Here is a 14,324-nt window from a genome sequence, read left to right as displayed (position 1 = left end):
TAGTTTTAGTTGTATTTTAGTCATATCAATTGTTTTAGTTTTAGTCGTATTTTATTCGACTAAAATAGTATTCAACAACTTGAATGTCCCGCAGCTCATAGTTGCAAAGTTGGGAGGTATGTGTTAGCCTCAAGTGTCTAAACTTGTGCAGCTGGTAAGCGTGCACTTTGTGTGCTGGCACTGATGAGAAATCTATTTATTTGGAGAGAGTCAGGTGACCCGAGTTCTTTCCACCTGGGCGGGTGGCTACGTGTGGAGCAGCAGCAGAGGTGTAGGCCTGAAGCCTAAGGCCTAGCCACGTGTAAAGGGGCTCAGCCCGAGGGAAGCCTTGATCATTGCCAGGAGGCACAGGAGAAGAAGTTGCCAGAGGGTCAACCATTCTTGTTGCCAGAGGCAGGTGAAAAAGGGATGGAGTTTTGAAGGAGTACCAGAGCAGACTCTTCATCAGCTGGGGACCGTGAAATGTTGGAAAAGCTTCAGGAGAGAACTCATCCAAGACGTACAGCGGGTAGCTGTGAGTAGGGATGGGCTATCTGTTTGAGTCGAACATGAGTTTGACTCGAACATTGACTCGCCCGTTAGACAAACAGCGAACAATTTGGAGTGTTCGCGGCAAATTCGAAAAGCTGGGGAACACCCTTTAAAAGTCTATGGGAGAAATAAAAAGTGCTAATTTTAAAGTGTTCGCAGCTATAATGAATTGCAGAGTCCCGACAAAATTGCTAATTTTAAAGGCTTATATGCAAGTTATTGCCATAAAAAGTGTTTGGGGACCCGGGTCGTGCCCCAGGGGACATGTATCAATGCAAAAAAAATTTTTTTAAAACTGAAGTTTTTTCGGGAGCAGTGATTTTAATAATGCTTAAAGTGAAACAATAAAAGTGAAATATTCCTTTAAATTTCTTACCTGGGGGGTGTCTATAGTATGCCTGTAAAATAGCGCATGTTTCCCGTGCTTAGAAAAGTCTAAAGGAAAAAAAGTCATTTAAAACTGATCGCGGCTATAATGAATTGTCGGGTCCCGGCAATACAGATAAAAGTAATTGAAAAAAAAAACAGCATTGGTTCCCCCTTAGTCCATTACCAGGCCCTTTGGGTCTGGTATGTATATTAAGGGGAACCCTGAACAAAAAAAAAAAAAAAAGCGTGGGGTCCCCCCCAAATTCCATATCAGGCCCTTCAGGTCTGGTATGTATATTAAGGGGAACCCTGCGCCATTTAAAAAAAATGGCATGGGGGGCCCCCTCCTGAACCGTACCAGGCCACATGCCCTCAACATGGGAAGGATGTCCCCATGTTGATGGGGACAAGGGCCTCATTCCCACATCCCTTGCCCGGTGGTTGTGGGGGTCTGCGGGCAGGGGGCTTGTTGTAATCTGGAAGCCCCCTTTAACAAAGGGGACCCCCAGACCCCGCCTTCCCCCCCTAAGACCCAAAGGGCCTGGTAATGGACTAAGGGGGAACCCATGCTGGTTTTTTTTCAATGACTTTTATCTGTATTGCCGGGACCCAACAATTCATTATAGCCGCGATCACTTTTAAATGACTTTTTTTCCTTTAGAAATTTCATTTTGTGCAGGGACTTTTTTACGCACGGGAAACATGCACTACTTTACAGGCATATTATAGACACCCCCAGGTACGAAATTTAAAGGAATATTTCACTTTTATTGTTTCACTTAAAGCATTATTAAAATCACTGCTCCTGAAAAAACTGCTAATTTTAAAACTTTTTTTGCATTGATACATGTCCCCTGGGGCAGGACCCGGGTCCCCAAACACTTTTTATGACAAGTACAGTGGGTAGCTGTGAGTAAATCGTGAGGGATCCAGCGGGTAGCTGTAAATCTGAGGAACCCAGCAGGTAGCTGTGGGTGAAGCTTGAGAAGTCCAGTCAGTAGCTGTGAGCTAAGCTTGAGGATAGTGGGGTACTGTGAGAAAGGTTGTTGCTATAGGAGACAGCAGTTGCTACAAAACACAGACGCTGCATTCAGCTTAAAAGCCCTTTATCTGTATTGCTGTCTGCCTAGTTCTATTTTTGCCTGCGGAGTCTGCCTATTGCTATAGCATTTGCCTAAGGGTGTACTGTGCCCTAACCCTCTCTCCCCACCATTCCTGTTAAGAAGCTTTTTTTCTTTTAAACTAGAGTTTAGTGTCACTTTAAGTGAAAAATTGCTGCAAGTACATGGGTAACGTCTGATAATGATGATGTCCAAACTGTTGCAGATAGCTGTTCTGGATTTCACATGCAGGTTTCACAAATGCACACAAATCCTAAATACTGGTTGCCCTAGATATTGGTCTGAATCTGCCTGGGTATTGTTTGAGGAATCATTCTCAATGGCCCAGATTCACAACCGAGATACGACGGCGTATCTCCAGATACGCCGTTGTATCTCTGCGTTGCGCCGTCGTATCTATGCGCCTGATTCTTAGAAACAGTTACGCATAGATAGCTGTTAGATCAGACAGGCGTAAGTCTCTTACGTCGTCGGATCGTAACTGCATTTTTACGCTGGCCGGCCATGTGGCGCTTCCGTAGAATTCCGCGTTGAGTATGCAAATTAGGTAGATACGCGAATTCCAGAACGTACGCCCGGCCGACGCAGTAAAGTTACGCCGTTTACGTTAGGCTTTTCCCCGCGTATAGTTGCCCCTGCTATATGGTGGCATAAGTGCGGCGTAACAATGTTAAGTATGGCCGTCGTTCCCGCGTTGAAATTTGAAAATTTTGCATCGTTTGCGTAACTCGTCTGTGAATGGGGCTGGACGTAATTTACGTCCCTGTCAAAACCAATACGTCCTTGCGGCGTATTAGGAGCAATGCACACTGGGAGATTTCCACAGACGGCGCATGCCACAGTGGACAGGTCACAGTACATTTACATAAAACACGCCCCCCTGATCCAAATTTAAATTAGGCGGGCTTACGCCGGACGATTTACGCTACGCCGCCGCAACTTACGAAGCAAGTGCTTTGAGAATACAGCACTTGCCCGTCTAAGTTGCGGCGGCGTAACGTAAATCGGATATGTTACGCCGCCGCAGAACTACGAGAATTTGGCCCAATGTGTACATAGAGCTTCTTTTTTTTTTTTTTTATGATCTACCACTAGGTGGCTCTATTCTGTTAAAGATAGTGAGCCATATTCTCAACACAGGTTGTATGCACAAAAGTTGTTACTAGGCTGTCAGCATAAGCATACATGTATTATGGTATTATTACACTCACAGACACATTTTCGAGTTCTTTCCCAGATTTCAAAAACATATTTGTATTCTAGGAGCAAGCATGTGTTATGACTGCACTGCAAAACTCCCAACCACCTTTAGCTTAAAGTGGAACTAAACTCACCTACTCTCACCCCCTTGTCAGCAACCAACACCTTCACCCGGTCTTTTCTGGGTTCGGTATATTCGCTCACCTAGATTTGCCGTGCCGTAATTTCAGAAATTCTGTGCATGCAGTTTATTTCTGCAATAAAAAGCCTTACTGCTTGCAATTTTTTAGTTTTTAAGTTTAGTTCCATTTTAAAATCCCTATTTCCCTCCAAAACTGTTTCTCTTTTATGTATGAGTATATATAACCAGGGCAGCCATCAGAAGCAGAGAACCGGGGGGGGGTGCTGCCGCCTGGAATTGAGAAGGGGGGGGCTGCTGCGAATTGAGAAGCGGGGGGGGGGGCCTTTACAAAAAAAGAAGAAATGAAGAAAAATATATAAGGAGGGGGGTAGCCATCTGCGGCCCTGGGGACCTCTGGTTTAATAAAAAATAAATAAATATAAATATATAAACATATACACATACACAAATTATTATTATTATTTTTTTTATAAAAAAAAAAATACAAAAAAGAGGGGTTGCCATCCGGGACCTCTGGGCCCTTTATTAATAATATTAATAAAAAGAAACCTCTGGGCCCTTTAATAAATAAGTATATATATATATATATATATATATATATATATATATATATATATATATATATATATATATATATTAAAAAAAATTAAACATTTATAAAAAAAAAAAAAGGCGGGGTTGCCATCCAGGGCTCTGGGGACCTCTGGGCCCTTTAATAAAAACATAAAAAAGAAATATATATATATATATATAAACAAAAATAAAAAATAAACATTTATAACAAATACAAAAAGGGGGTTTGCCACATGGGGCCCTGGGGACCTCTGAGCCCTTTAATAAAAAAAAATATATATATATATATATATATATATATATATTGTCCCTTTAATAAAAAATAAAATAAAAATATATTAGAAAAAATATATTTTTTTTATAAAAAAATAAAATAAAAAGAAATTGGCCTTTAATAAAAAATAAAAAATATATATATTTAAAAAAAATATATATTTTTAATAAAAAATAAATAAAAAAAAGGGGAGTTGCCATATGGGGCCCTATGGGCCTACGGGACCCTGGGGACCTCTGGACTCCTTACAGGTGTACTGCCTGTACCCCCCTGATGGCGGCCCTGTCCAGTAGTAGCCGGGGCCCGAAGAGTGAGACTTGAGAGGCTGTGAGGTGGGCGGCAACGGGCAGAGAGTCGCTGATTGTTGCCATTACTAGTAAAGAAAAAATATGTCCCTGGATCTCATTTTTAAAATCTGGTCACCTTACCCTAACTTTCTGCTGGGACAGCAGTAACTACTACCTGCCAACAAGCTAAAAACATCTAACCTGATCAAAAACCCTGTGCACCATAGGGCTAACCCAATATGGGCAGATATCCTTCTAAAAGTGATGGTTGGAGAGATATGTAACCACTGTGCACTACTCCATCAAGGACTCAAAGTGATGTGACAGTAAACTCTGGTTTAAAACGAAAAAAAAGTTGTATTTGAGCATATATTCTTAAAGCAGGGTTCCACCCGCAATTATTTTTTTTAAGTCAGCAGCTAAAAACACTGTAGCTGCTGACTTTTAATAAGGACGCTTACCTATCCTAGGCACCCGTGATGTCGCCCCCCCCGAGACCAATCCCTCGACCCTGGCAGCTCCCAGCGCCGCCATCCTCACTAAGGGAAACGGTCAGTGGAGCCTTGCAGCTTCACTGCCCATTTCCTACAGCGCATGCGCGAGTCTCTTGGCGCTTTGTGAATGGGCGGCTGCTTTCTGGCATACACACAGTTCCCAGAAGGCAGCACACCCCATTCCCCAGAAGGCAACGCGGGGAGGACGAGGAAGAAGACCTACCGCGGTATGGGAAGAGGCAGATTAGGAAGTTCCGCATAGCAACTGCCATTTTTGGTAAGTAAACATTTTTTTTTTTTTTTTGGCAGGATTTTGGTGTCTTTTTTTTTCTTAGGGTGGACCTCCACTTTAACCCCCAAAAATATCCTCTATTGCTCTCAGCCTCCTTCAAAACTCTAAATTCTTTTTTTTTTGCTCCAGTTCTGGCTTCATGTTAGAGTGTGGCTACGTTCATTCACCATGGTGCCACTCTATGTTGAAATGTAGCCACCCTCTCTAGCTTGCACACAATATAGACTAGGGTCTATGGTATTTGTAGTGTGCATAGGCCAGGTTAGATAGGTACTGTAGGTTCTAAATATAGCGCTACCCCCTCAGGAGCCGCTGATTGTTGTTGGGATCGGCATATTAAGTTACCTCGGTGTTGTCTAGGGGTGTATTTGATGAGTAGAATAGTGAGCGAATGTCCAGTCAATGAATAAAGGTTTTCAAATGCTTTATTTCCAGGCCCAACATGGCCAACATCAACATAAAGTAGAGCAAGAAGGTTGATGAAGCGAGAGAGAGAACCTTGCAGTATCAGGCCTGGATATGAGAAAGAGCAATCCTGCTCTCAGTAGTACAATAGTAGTAGATACAGTTCGTCGCCACTCTAGCCAGAGTGTGTGAAGTGCCTCCGGACAGACTTCTGCCACAAGCCTGGCAGCCGAAGTGTCACTTTAGGTTTCTGGGAGGAACAGGCCTCTGCCACAGGCCTGGCTCTAGGGCCTCTGCCACAGGCCTAACACTTGAATGAGGTGAACGGATTGAGCAAATCCTCCCAGTAGATTAAGTTAGGATCACCGGGTGACAGTTATAGTGTACCTGTCAATGTCCCGGTCACCAGATCCCCGATGGTTCGTTCAAGCCCTGTTGGACAACCTGCCTCTGGGTTCTCCTCAAGCCGACCCCCCATCGAATGGCACACAGCCTGGGATCTCCTCAGTAGAGTTGGGAACCCAGTAAGTCACTGGGGCCCCTATCAGGAACATGGAGCTCCACGTAGCATGCGACCCCGGCCTGAAAGTCTATCGCCGGGGTCCGTTGGATGCGCACACCCTGAAGGTGGGTGCCGCACCTGGAACCCGCGAAGAACCACACAAAATGGCGTCCGCCACAGATATACTCTCCCCCAGCATGCCCCGCGAGGGAAAACTCCTCTAATTGGCTACTGGGGAAAAGTGCTCTGCCAGAATACCTCTAGCGCCAACTGTCGCCCAGGGATGGGATTGCATCCCTGGAGTGCAGACTGACCTACAGGACAGTCCAGGAATGACAGCAGCCCAAATTTAGAAAATTGTGAATGGGAGCAAAATAACTCTCCCATTCCCCACTAACTTTAGCGTAGTGCCCATACTGAAAGTAAGGGGGCGCTACATAAACAATTGGGGGAGTTTGGGAGCTTACAGAGGACACTACAAGGAGGCAGAAAAATACAATTTTGTGAAAAAAAAATAGGTAACATGGCCGCTATATAGTGTATGGATTACTTTTGGAAAATTAGGATATTATTTAGTATCACTTTAAGCAGAAGAATTTTGTTTGCAAAAAATTGTTTGATTTTCTAATAGTTAATGGGGGTCAAACTGACAAATGTTTTGGACCATAGCGACTAGGAAAATCAAAGGAGAAGGATGGAACATTTTTCTCGTATGAACAAAATTCTAACTGTGAATGTGGTTTTCATTTTTGGGAACAGTTGTACTTCTTGTAATGTGCATCCCAAATACAATTCAAACATTAGCATAGCAATCAATCAAAAATTTGAAAAAGAAACATCCCGATATTGCAAGCAATGCTTGATGCTGGCTTGATTGCATAATTTTATTGAGCTCTCTATGGTCAGCATGGCTGTCAAATCTCTCAGGCCTCGTACACACGACCGAACATGTCTGCTGAAACTGGCCACTTCGCGACCACGTCACCGCGTTCGTTGTCCGCTGGGATTTTGGTCTGATGGTGTGTACACACATCAGAACAAAATCCGGCAGTGGACATGTCCGATGAAAACGGTGCGGCGGACCGTTTTCATCAGACTGTCCGACCGTGTGTACAAGGCCTGAAATGTCTCATTGAAAATGATTGGTATTGGATGTTGGGTGTCTGTTGGCTGTGGGTCTCTTAGCACATTGGAGTCAGAAATGCCAGTAATCCTGTTGGGTTTCCTCTCTTCCTAAAGAGAGAATAATCAAAACTGATAGTGCTAATAGTTTCACATTATCCTTGCTATTAGGCTCTAATCAGTTCTCTGAGGATTTGCCGGCCTTATTAACAGGATTCCCGCTTATTTAAGGTTTCTGGGTTACAATGCTGTGAAAAGCCCAGGGTGTCTTTTGAAGTGCTAAGAACTTTGCTTGCTGATACGGAGTCACACTCAGCATGGGGAAGGGGCGTTAACACACAACAAAGGTCCTGTTTCTTGCCTCTTATATTCCCACATGTGCTTTATTTACAGTGTACTCAGTAAACCTGGGCACTACCTTTCAACTGTAGACCCATTCATTGTGTCACTTTTGCTAATTAAACAGAAAAGATGTACAATGGGGCCTTTGATTCTGGTGAATCTAATGGCATACCTACAATGACAATAGCTGTACAATAGAGTATGTAGAGTGAAGTGGTTTGGGGTGAGGCCCGGGTGACACTAGTGACTCTGTCACTGGTAGAAACTCTCCCAGAATCACTAAAAGAGCAGAGAATAACTCATTCCAACAGCCTAATTTCCTCAGTGGGCCAACCAATTAAGGGGTAGATTCACAGACAAGATACGATGGTGTATCTCCAGATACGCCGTCGTATCTCTGAGTCCGGCCGGTCGTATCTATGCGCCTGATTCATAGAAACAGTTACGCATAGATTTCTATTAGATCCGACCGCCGTAAGTCTCTTACGCCGTCGGATCTTAACTGCATATTTACGCTGGCCGCTAGGGGCGTGTACGCTGATTTACGCCTAGAATATGTAAATCAGCTAGATACGCGAATTCACGAATGTACGCCCAGCCGACGCAGTACATTTACGCCGTTTACATTAGGCTTTTCCCGGCGTAAAGTTACCCCAGCTATATGGTGGCGTAAGTGCGGCGTACCAATGTTAAGTCGAATTTTGAATATTTTACGTCGTTTGCGTAATTCGTCCGTGAATGGGGCTGGACTACATTTACGTTCACGTCGAAACCAATGACGTCCTTGCGGTGTACTTTGGAGCAATGCACACTGGGAAATTCCACGGACGGCGCATGCGCCGTTCGGGAAAAACGTCAATCACGTCGGGTCAAGCCTGATTTACATAACACATGCCCACCTCTTCACAATTTGAATTAGGCGGGCTTACGCCGGCCTATTTACGCTACGCCGCCGCAACTTTCTTTTAAGAATACGGCACTTGCCTGTAAACGTTGCGGAGGCGTAACGTAAATAGGATACGTTACGCCCGCACAAAGAAACGCCGATCTACATGAATCTACCCCTAAGTCTTGCTCCATCTCTGGCTCCTTGCTGGTAAGTAATGCAGGCCATATGGAGCAAATTTCTTTCTTGCAACCACAGACAGTGTTAACAGGGGAATCCCTCTAGGGTGCCCACCTGTCCCAGATTGCCAGAGACTGTCTATCTCTGTCCCTGGTCCCGGGCACCTTCATTCCAGGAAAATACAGTGTCCGGGATTTGTAATGAAATTGAGGACACCTCCACCCCCTACTTACTATACTGAGCAAAATTATAAACGCATCACTTTTGCTTGTGCCCCTATTTATCACAAGCTAAACTTAAAGATCTGAGACTTTTTCTATGTAAACAAAAGGCATATTTCTCTCAAATATTGTTCACAAATCTGTCTAAATCTGTGTTAGTGAGCACTTCTCCTTTGCCGAGATAATCCATCCACCTCACAAGTGGGGCATATCAAGATGCTGGTTAGACAGCATGATTATTGCACAGGTGTGCCTAAGGCCGGGTACACACGGGCAAACATGTACGATGAAACCGGTCCGTCGGACCGTTTTCACGTACATGTCTGCCCGGGGACTTCTGTACGATGGCTGTACTAACCATCGTACAGAAGTCCGCGCGTAAACAATACGCGGGGCGTGTCCGCGCCATCGCCGCGACGATGGCGCGGCGATGACGCGGCGACGTGGGCGGGCCTGCCTTTTAAATGCTTCCACGCATGCGTCGAAGTCATTCGACGCATGCGAGGGACGGCGGGCGCTCGGACATGTACGGTAGGTCTGTACTGACGACCATACATGTCCGAACGGGCAGGATTCCAGCGGACGGTTTTAAAACAAGTCCAGGAATATTTGTCCGCTGGGAAAAGGCCCGGCGGGCAAATGTTTGCTGGAATTCTGCCCGCTCGCGCCTACACATGACCGAACATGTATGCTGAAACTGGTCCGCGGACCAGTTTCAGCGTACATGTTTGGTCGTGTGTACGGGGCCTTAGGCTGGCCACAATAAAAGGCCACTCTAAAATGTGCAGTTTTACTGTATTAAGGGGTCGTAGAGGGGTCCAAAAACCAGTCAGTATCTGGTGTGACCACAATTTGTCTCACGCAGTGCAGAACATCTCCTTTGCATTAAGTTGATCAGGTTGTTGATTGTGGCCTGTGGAATGTTGGTCCATTCCTCTTCAATGGCTGTGTGAAGTTGCTGGATATTGGCAGGGACTGGAACACGCTGTTGTATACGCCGATCCAGAGCATCCCAAACATGCTCAATGGGTGACATGTCTGGTGAGTATGCTGGCCATGCAAGAACTGGGATGTTTTCAACCTCCAGGAATTATGTACAGATCCTTGCAACATGGGGCAGTGCATTATCATGCTGCAACATGAAATGATGGTCGTGGATGAATGGCATAACAATGGGCCTCAGGATCTCATCACGGTATCTCTGTGCAATCAAAATGCCATCAATAAAGTGCACCTATGTTCATTGTCCATAGCATACGCCTGCCCATACCATAACCCCACCGCCACCACGGGCCACTCGATCCACAACATTGACATCAGCAAAGTGCTAACCCACACTACTCTATACACGCTGTCTGCCATCTGCCCCGTACAGTGAAAAACAGGATTCATCCGTGAAGAGAACACTTCTCCAAAGTGCCAGACGCCATTGAATGTGAGCATTTGCCCCCTCAAGTCGGTTCCGATGACGAACGGCAGTCAGGTCGAGACCCCGATAAGGACAACGAGCATGCAGATGATTTTCCCTGAGACGGTTTCTGACAGTTTGTGCAGAAATAATTTGATTATGCAAACCGATTGTTGCAGCAGCTGTCCAGGTTGCTGATCTCAGACAATCTTGGAGGTGAAGATGCTGGATGTGGAGGTCCTGGGCTGGTGTGGTTACACGTGGTCTGCAGTTGTGATGGATGTACTGTCAAATTCTCTGAAACCCCTTTGGAGACTACTTATGGTAGAGAAATTAACATTCAATTCAAGGGCAACAGCTCTGGTGGACATTCCTGTAGTCTGCATGTCAATTGCACGTTCGCTCAAATCTTGAGACATCTGTGGCTTTGTGCTGTGTGATAAAACTGCACATTTTAGAGTTTCCTTTTACTGTGGCCAGCCTAAAGTTAGCCATACACCTCACAATTTTCTTATTCAATTTTCTTTAGATTTACCTTCAACTATGTAGTACAAGGGCCTACCTGAATGCATACAAATTAAAAGTGTTTAGGTTTGACCTCCTATTATATGGTTTTGGTAAATCTAAAGGAAAGTTGTACAAGAAAATTGTATAATGTATGGCCAGTCTAAGGCACACCTGTGCAATAATCATGCTGTCTAATCAGCATCCTGATATGCCACACCTGTGAGGTGGATGGATTATCTTGGCAAATGAGACGTGCTCACTAACACAGATTTAGGCCCAGTTCACACTTGTGCGATGCCAGACATCTCATTTAATTCGCAGTGCACTGCTGTTCACATTACATGCAATGTCTGCGCGGTGCGATTTCAGCCATACAGATAGTATAAAACAAAGTATCTATATACTACGTGAACTGGTGTTCAAAAGATAAAACAGCGCTGTCCAGCTCAAATAAAAACTATCCTGGAGATAGTTTCTTCACTTTCACTTTGGGTAAAGGTGTTACATTGTTATCTGGCGCCGGAAGTGCAATACTAGGCCACGTTTATTGCACCCTTCTCCATACAGATAGTATGGCTGATATCGCACTGCATTCGATCCAAACACGCACAGGACCTTTCTTTCTGTTCGGACCAGAATCCGATCGCATGTGTGTTCACACATACGCAATCCGATTCATGTCCGAACTGTCTGATACGCGAGCTGAAATGGGGGTGTCATTAACATATAATGACACTTCCTAGCAGTTTGCATATGGCAGTGTGAACTGCCGTGCGGGTGCGATGCGGGAACCCACAGTGGATTCGCAGGGTTCTCGCATTGCACCAGTGTGAACCGGGCCTTAGACAGATTTGTGAACAATATTTGAGAGAAATAGGCCTTTTGTGTACATAGACAAAGGCGTAGATCTTTATGTTCAGCTCATGATAAATAGGGGCAAACACAAAAATGTTACATATATAATTTTGCTCAGTGTAGAAACTACATTTCCGGAACTGGTTGCTAGGGCCAGCCCCGCCTGGCTTCTAGCAACCAGTGATGTTACAGACTCTCACTCTCTCAGACAGTGAGGCCAGGAGCAAGGCCCACGCCTAGTGCTGCACTGCTGTCTCCACCCACCTTGGAACCTCCTCCTTCTCCGGCACTCAGGGCAAGCTGCTGGAACTGGTGTGATCGTCTATCCAGATAGTGTCTGAGTGTCTCCTCTCTCCACCCACCTCCTTTTCTGGGGCCTGGCGGCATGCAGAGAGAGTGACAGGAGGCGGGACTGGTCGTCTGGTGTCTGTTCTGTGTGCTGCCGCTGGATCAGATCGACAACTGCCCAAGTGCCCGACTTCTCCTTCTCTCGCCCCCACGGCCCGACTGATGGACCACTATCTGATGGACCACTCACCAGAGGGGATATTGGAGCTTGGAAGGTGAGGGAAAATAATAAAGAAGGTGACAGTCACACAAGTGGACACTGGACAGTAATAAAGGTGACAAGTGAGGTCAATGAGGGGAAGGTGACACAGGGGAACATGGATGGCATTGACAAGTGACATGGCCGCGGTTGGCAAGTGGCACACTGCATCTAGTAACAGGCTATGGGTGGACCATTTAGGCTTTGAAGAAGGGGGTACGCCCCAGAAACGTGTCAGCCATCCAGATGTTTGAGGTTCTACTGGCAGGTCCTGCAAGGTCCAGTCCAGCTGTCTGAAAAGTGCCTACTCAATTTTCCTTGTGAGTAGGACTATTGCTTTTTATTCTGTTTTTAATTAAACATTTTAAGTGGTAATGCACTAGGTCGGTGCGCCCTCCTTTCTTTTCTTATGGGGGGCAAGTGACACACTGCAACTGGTGGCAGGCTATGGGTGGCAAGTAACACACTGTATCTGGTGGCAGGCTATGGGTGGCAAGTGACACACTGCATCTGGTGGCAAGCTATGAGTGGCAAGTGACACACTGCATCTGGTGGCCGGCTATGGGTGGCGAGTGACACACTGCATCTGGTGGCCGGCTATGGGTGGCGAGTGACACACTGCATCTGGTGGCAAGCTATGAGTGGCAAGTGACACACTGCATCTGGTGGCCGGCTATGGGTGGCGAGTGACACACTGCATCTGGTGGCCGGCTATGGGTGGCGAGTGACACACTGCATCTGGTGGCAAGCTATGAGTGGCAAGTGACACACTGCATCTGGTGGCAGGCTATGGATGTATTTTAACAGTGTGTTATGGAAAGTTAAATGAAGCATCACTCTCACGGTACGGTACGCTACGTGTCCTACTAGAGACCCTGTTGATACTATTGTTAGTCTATGTGATGCCGTAGCTCACGGTAGGACCCCCCCTTGGGGTTCTAGCATTTGCTAGCTAGACAACGCTCTTATTTTGAATCTGCCAATGTCTGCTTGCCATAGTTGTACCAATGTTCTGCTGTTTTATTTTTCTAAAGAATAATAAAAAAAAACGTTATTTGAAAGAAAAAAAAAAAACTTCTACACAACTTTATCCCTGACCTTGCTGGTGTGTTCCTTGGCCTCCATGATGCTATTTGTTTGCTAAGGTTCTCTAACAAACCTCTGAGGGCTTCACAGAACAGCTGTATTTGTACTTAGATTAGATTACACACAGGTTGACTCTATTTACTAAGTAGGTGACTTGGTTGTAACATGACAAAATGTGGAAAATGTTATGGGATATGAATGCTTTTTCAATGCAATGTATTAATCTTATGATCTACCAAAACCTCCAGGTCCTTCTTTACTATGGATCCCCCCACATAGCCAGGAAGGGATCACATAGCCCCTATGATAGGGTCATGGTGATTTCCGACCAGGACATAGCCATGCAGGGATCACATGGCCCCTATAGTAGGTTCATGGTAATCTACAACTAAGACATAGCCAGGAAGGAATCACATGGCCCCTATGATAAGTTCATAGTGATCTCCAACCAGGACATAGTAGCCAGGAAGAGATCACATGGCCCCTTTGGTTACAGCATTTGTTCACACCTTGCTAAAACGTTTGCACAGTACTGTAGAGGGAACATTGTATATACAGATATTATGAGAAGAGGGGTAACACTTACCAGGTGAGGCAGCCATCTTGTGAGATTGCATTGGCCAGGAATTGAACCCGGGTCAGCTGCTTGGAAAGCAGCTATGCTTACCACTGCACCACCAACGCAAGGTAGCATGTCTTTGGAGTGTGGGAGGAATCCGGAGTACACGGAGGAAACCCACGCAAACACAGGGAGAACATGCAGACTCAATGCAGACAGTGCCCTGGTCAGGATATGAACCAAACACCCCAGTGCTGCAAGGCAGAAGTGCTAACTACTAAGCCTCTGTGCTGCCCTATCTTAAAGCAGAACTTCACCTATAAAGGGAAGTTCCACATTTCATCCTCTTCCTCATTTGACTTTAAATTTCCTAAAGGGACTGGAGATACAGGTCCATATTGTAGTGTCATGAATCTTTCAT

At 45.4% G+C, this 14,324-nt stretch overlaps 1 non-coding gene across 1 annotated transcript; it reads right to left on the bottom strand.

Annotated features, from left to right (window-relative positions):
• Window positions 1-13,956: 13,956 nt before the first annotated feature.
• On the bottom strand, window positions 13,957-14,028 carry TRNAG-UCC. The gene has a single exon. It is a non-coding gene; the product is annotated as a tRNA-Gly (tRNA).
• Between the last annotated feature and the right edge of the window lie 296 nt (window positions 14,029-14,324).

This window comes from Rana temporaria, chromosome 2 (genome assembly GCF_905171775.1).
Source record: "Rana temporaria chromosome 2, aRanTem1.1, whole genome shotgun sequence".
NCBI classification, from domain to species: Eukaryota; Metazoa; Chordata; class Amphibia; order Anura; family Ranidae; genus Rana; species Rana temporaria.
Note: the sequence above shows the minus strand (reverse complement) of the source record. Positions and strands in the feature narration are given on the sequence as shown.